The 6,467-nt window shown below is 41.0% G+C and overlaps 1 long non-coding RNA gene across 2 annotated transcripts; it reads left to right on the top strand.

Moving 5' to 3' along the window:
* The first annotated feature begins 3,327 nt into the window (after nucleotides 1–3,327).
* Nucleotides 3,328–5,412, top strand: LOC139434874 (uncharacterized). 2 transcript variants are annotated; one of them, XR_011644178.1, is made up of 5 exons: nucleotides 3,328–3,360; nucleotides 3,637–3,824; nucleotides 4,070–4,169; nucleotides 4,779–4,905; nucleotides 4,988–5,412. It is a non-coding gene; the product is annotated as an uncharacterized lncRNA (long non-coding RNA). The 2 variants fall into 2 exon arrangements; XR_011644177.1 differs by having other exon boundaries at nucleotides 4,056–4,169; nucleotides 4,988–5,409.
* Nucleotides 5,413–6,467: the final 1,055 nt, after the last annotated feature.

The raw sequence follows: 6,467 nt of genomic DNA, 5'->3' as shown, positions 1-6,467 counted from the left end.
TGTCCGTCATCCTTGTACGTAACTGCGAAACCAAAATGTTCCCAAACCGGAGACTTCAATGATGCTGGAGGATTTTCAGCTCAACTTTATTTGCGTTCGCCATTCCTCAAATTACTGACTACATTTGAACGCATCCCTGTGACCAGCTCTCTTAGTATGCCTCTCGTCCAATGAAATGACTTGGTCGCTCTATGATATATACCTGAGATTACTTCCAGAAAGTTGTTCATGTTCTCAATTTTTTATGTTTAACGCTATATTCGTTCGGTACACACGTGTACCGAACCGAAGGGCCCGTACCGCATAATTTCAGTACGGGTACGTGTACCGTTACACCCCTAATTGATTGATATGATTGCGATTTAAATCAGCATATACTTCTGTCAGGGGATGCCACCCCTCAAAATCTCCTGCCACCCCATGAATATTTGTCTAGATCCGCCTCTGTATGGCGCATGTTGCATTGTGGGTAGCTCGTGACGTCACTGTGTGTGAAAGAATAGTCTGACCGCTGCAGGAAGTAAGGACCTGCGGTATATCTCCATGAAGGCAACATGACAGAGGGAGGCCTGTCACTCAGGAAGCCAAACTACTCTTTGCTAAGCCCCGCCCCCCAAGCAACATCAGGACCAAAAGTCTGAAAGCGAAAAAAAACTATCTGAAAGTGAAAAACGATCTGAAGATGAAAAGCGATCTGAAGGTGAAAAGCGATCTAAAGGTGAAAAGCAATGTGAAACCTGAAAAAACAAGATTTTAAACTGAAAAAATAGTTGTTTTGAATCTGAAAACGAAAATTTGCAAATGAAAAAAATAAGGATTCAAATATCAAAATTAGGGCTGTCAAGTTAACGCGTTAATAACGCGTTAACGCAAAAAAAAAGTAACGCCACTAATTATTTTAACGCGATTAACGCATGTGTATTTTTTTCCTCGGCCGCCCCGTAGTTTCAGAGCGCATCGAGTTTAAAATACCGTCTACAAGCTGATGCTGACAGCTCCGCTCCTGCTGCCCGCTTGCAGCAGACCACACTTGCAGACCACACTTCCACGCCGCAGGCACCGACTGGCTATCGGGAGGACCGGGAGGGTGTGTGTTTGTGTGGCTCGAGCGAGCGAGAGAGGGACCTTACGTGCATTGTTGTTGTTAGCATCTGGTGCTAGCTAGCTGCGCTAACGGATATAAGGAGCTGTTTAAATGAAAACAGAGGAGCGACATTTCGCCACAACTGCGCCGAGCACTTGACTTGATGCAGGAAGCAGACAGCGGGACATTGTAGGAGAAGTCAGCACACTCAGCTAGTGTTAATGCGCGCAACATGATCGCAGCGTTCAGGCAGCTCCCGTTCGAGCATATGCCTTGAGTTGCACATCGCTCCAACGATCCAACACACACACACACACACACACACACACACACACACACACACACACACACACACACATTGTATTGTATGAGAGGTTCCAGGTTGAATTGAGGCGAATATTTGTAATGTTCAGAGGTTGTTGTGTTTAATATTCATGAGAATATTTGTCATTGTTCAAATGATAATAAACATTTGCATAAAGCATATTTGTCCACTCATATGTTGATAAGAGTATTAAAAACTTGAAAAATATTCCTCTAAGGTACATTTAGAATATATGGAAGCCCATTTCCGCCACTTGAAAAAAATAAAATCCCCATGAAAAGTCATAATTATGAGATAAAAAAGTCGAAATTATGAGATAAAAAGTCATAATAATGAGATAAAAAGTCATAATTATGAGATAAAAAGTCATAATTATGAGATAAGAAAGTCGAAATAATGAGATAGAAAGTCATAATTATGAGATAAGAAAGTCGAAATAATGAGATAAAAAGTCATAATTATGAGATGCGCATGCGCTGCAGTGGCGCTGTCTTTAAAGGTCCCTTCATCACCTTGCTGCTCTCCACCATGCAAACAGCATCTATCTAGTCCTAAATAAGGTAACTATTACAGGTGACTTTTGTAAATGTTAGATGTTACATATAGCCTATATTGCAGCTAAACTACAACAATGCAGTTTATAGCTTTGACATTACCTGTTATGAACTATAATATATATGCCTATAGTTTTGTGGTAACGTTCATGCCACTAATGACAATAGTGTAGGCATACTGCTGCTGTGAGTTGCTCTAACTCTAACCCGTGAACGTTACCACAAAACTATAGGCATATATATTATATATATTATATTCATAACAGGTAATGTCAAAGCTATAAACTGCATTGTTGTAGTGTAGCTGCAATATAGGCTATATTTAACATCTAACATTTACAAAAGTCACCTGTAATAGTTACCTTATTTAGGACTAGATGCTAGGGATGTGCATCTCCATCACTGAGGCCGATGCGATGCGCATCTCGATACGTTGCCACGATACGATACATTAACGATACATTTGAAACACCAGGTGATACGATACGATTCACCCCTGTTGCGATACAGTTCGATACGATTTGATTCAATATTATGCGATTCGGTGCGATTCAACACAATGCAAAAATAATGATACTTCCATTTGGTACGACAGAGGATTTTTGTTTTATTCCTTATATGCAGCAAATCATACATTAACAAAAAAGTGCTTTACATATTTGGTACTGCACATCCCATCATGCCGTTTATTTTTTTAACTTTAAAAGCTCTCCAGAGTACAGTACAATTGTATAACACCTCACAGTTAAACAATGTAAGGATGCATTGCTCATGATTAACATTGTGCAAATAACAGCTACCATAGTGCAATGCCCATACAGCTGCCAGCCTGATGTGCTTAACACTCATTCATAGGCTGACTCACCAGTGAGCAGAACGCAGTGGGTTCTATATGAACAATAAAGAATACAAATAACCTTTCACAAACAGGTATTTCATAACTGCTTACAGTAAGGAAGACATTTAAATTATTATTGACCGTCACAGGCTGCTGTAAACTAAACACCACTCTCTCTGACAGAACACCTCACTAATGGCGCATTTCCACTGCAACGGGGTAGCCCCGTTTAAGCGTCCCTAAGCGTCCTCGCTCAGGCCTCGGGCTGCCTCGCTGGCCGGCCGAGGCCGTGGCGCATTTCCATTACAGTTTAGGACCTGGGGTAGCAACGCAGTGTAGGCGGGGCGATCAGCTTTTTGGTCGGAGCGACCATAGACATAGTAGACGCCGCATTGGCTGCTGGGGCGCAAGAAATACGGCCGCCATCTTGGACCGGTCATCCTACAGACATTCTACCCAGAGACAGCAGAGGTTTCAAGATGCCAGAGCACTGTGCAGCATATTGCTGTGCAAATCGGCGGACGATTGCGAACAGGGGTTGGGGGATTACTTTTCACAAGTAAGATTCAACATTATAATTGGTTGTATTTTGTAAATAGAATATTATTGTACTGTATTGATGTCCGCCAGCGAAATCGTAGCCAGCAAACATTATGTTCATGGCCAACTGAGACTTTATAAATCGCTGCTGTAACAAGTGAATGTCCCCGTTGTGGGATGAATACAGTAAAATCTAATCTAATCTATCTAGGAAGAAGAAGGAAGAAAATAAGCTTGACCTCCTTCTTAAAATGTTTTTGTGTTGACTCTCAAATCTCCCGTTTTTATTTTGAAGGTTTCCCAAAGACAAAGATATGAGAAAGAAGTGGGAAGTTGCTTTGAGGAGGGAAGGGTTCACTGCAAGCGAGTCATCCGTGATTTGCAGTGAGCATTTTAAGCAGGACGAGTTTGACAGGACAGATTGTCCGACTCAGAGATGGTGTTATTCCCTCCATCTTCAGCTTCCCGGTTCACCTCCAAAGAGTAGGTGTATCATCATAAGGCTATTAGCATTCATAAATGTAAATATTCTATTATCAATAACAGGGCTGTGTGTGTGTGTGTGTGTGTGTGTGTGTGTGTGTGTGTGTGTGTGTGTGTGTGTGTGTGGTGTGTGTGTGTGTGTGTGTGTGTGTGTGTGTGTGTGTGTGTGTGTGTGTGTGTGTGTGTGTGTGTGTGTGTGTGTGTTTCAAGTATTATGCTTTTTCATTTTAGCCAGAAAAGGGCAGGACTACGTCTCCTTCCAGAAAAGCTGAAGAGAGCCTGTCTGTGGCCCCTCAGGACGACCCAGAAGCTTCAACCTCACACTCACAACCTCAGCCTAATGATGTGAGTATTTCTATTTTCAACATCATATCATAATGGTCCTAGACAAAGTAAAATCTCTCTTGTTTGCTGCCACTCATATTAAACACACTCACAAATAAACACATACACACACAATTGAAGACATGTTGAACATGCATTCCTGGCACACTCACACACGCGCACACACACACACACACACACACACGCATGATGCTGGCAGTGGCTTTGACAGGTGATGACTATAAGAAATAATGTGGGCCATACTCTAGTTGTGTCAAAGTGATGTGTGTGAAGTGAAACATCACTCAAACCATGTTCATCCCTCTTTCTAGGATCATAGCGATGTCTCGCCTGCTTCTCCTACTGCTCTTAAGGCCAGACTCAATGAAGCTTTAGCAAGAGTGGAGAGTCTCGGGCGAGAGAGGAAGAATGCCATGGCTAGAGAAAAGAGGGCAGAGACCACAGTGAGGACTCTTTTGGGGGATTTGAGGGAAAAGAGGCTTAATTTCTACTCAGGTAAAATTAAATTAGCACTTTGAAATTCATGTACATCTTACTCTTACACTCTTTATTAAACTTCTTTGTTATTATATGAAGGGGACTTATTAATTTTTTCTCATACAATTTTAGATCTTCAAATAGACTTGAAGGCAAAGCAGGGCCATGAGTACTCCAAGGACCACAGAGAATGTGCCCTCACACTCCATCTACATGGTCCAAAGGCATACAAATACCTCAGAGAGACTACAACAAAAAGGTAGTCTTAATGTTGTTCAATTTCATTTTTGGAAATTACGGTTGCAAGTACGTTAAATAGCTACTTCTCAATTTTTTTACAGGTGGCTGTGTTCGGTGGATGGAAAGCCTGGCCTGAACAAGATGATGCTGGATATGCTGGAGAGAAGATGCCAGGACGACCAGGCTAAATATGGATGTGTTTCACTCATGTTGGATGACATGGCCATCAGAAAACATGTGCAATATAATCCACATAACCAGTCAATGTCTGCTTTTGTAGACATGGGTGATGAAACAATGAGACCGATGCTGCTACTGAGGCTCTTGTGTTCATGGTGGTTGGCCTACACGGACATTGGAAGGCTCCCATTGCATATTACCTGACGAAGTCTTTGTCACCTGAAACACAAAGGGTCCTAATCTAAATCTAAAATCTAATCTAATCTATCTAGGAAGAAGAAGGAAGAAAATAAGCTTGACCTCCTTCTTAAAATGTTTTTGTGTTGACTCTCAAATCTCCCGTTTTTATTTTGATGGTTTCCCAAAGACAAAGATATGAGAAAGAGGTTCTCAGTCATGCTTTGGAGGAGCCGCATGCACGGGGCATTCGGGTGTCATGAGCAACTTTGTGTAAATATGGTTTGGGCGGGGTGGTGTCATGTTCTTGTGTTTAACTTGAACATTTACATTTTTTATATAGATGTAGAAGTACATTTTCATTTTTTATGACATAGATATTCATTTTACTGATATATAACTTCTGTCTATGTATAATGTATTATTGTTTCTTCATTTTTCAACTTATTAAAATAGCTGAGTATAGGCCTACACAATATGCTTCTCTATCATATATAGACCATTAGTGTTTTTTTATGTGTGTGTGTGTATATATTATATATCGTGTGTCTTTTGCAAAATACCTATCATACATAACATAGGCTATCAAATACCAGAATATTCTATTGCTGTTAAGCCTACTATGAATATTAAAATACGCCGAATCATGTGTCCGGTATCATGCCTACATATATGACGTTTGCAGAAAACCCCCCCCCGTGAAAATCAGTTTTGTATTCAGCGAGTTATGATTGATAAAATGCACTGACACTTCATTGCGCCTGCCAGACAGATTACACTGAGTGGAGCGGGTGACCGGTCCAAGATGGCGGCCCCACGGCTCGTCAGCGCCAATAGGCAGCAGCGGTCGATGCGGCGTCTACTCTTTATATGTCTATGGGAGCGACGCTGGGTAAAACTGCAGTGGCGTCATCTTCAATGCGACACAACTCACAAAACACACACAACAATGGAGGATGTGGAAGCGATCGTTTACTTGTTTCTTGGTGTGTGGCTTGTTATCACAGCAAGAAGGAAAGTGATCACAGCAAGCATTGTATTGTATTCATTGTATTGAACATAAATAAATCCTTTTTTTTTTCAATATACATGTGTTTGTAAAATGTTTTACAAATATTATCTGAATTGAATATTTGAAATTCAAGCACCAGTAAGTACTGCCCCATAATAACATTTGAGGAAATATCAGATCATGAAAAGAAAATCTTTCTAATCAATTAAGCA

This window comes from Pseudochaenichthys georgianus, chromosome 12, assembly GCF_902827115.2.
Source record: "Pseudochaenichthys georgianus chromosome 12, fPseGeo1.2, whole genome shotgun sequence".
Classification (NCBI taxonomy): domain Eukaryota; kingdom Metazoa; phylum Chordata; class Actinopteri; order Perciformes; family Channichthyidae; genus Pseudochaenichthys; species Pseudochaenichthys georgianus.
The sequence above is the reverse complement of the archived record's forward strand: the minus strand, read 5'-3'. Positions and strand labels throughout refer to the sequence as shown.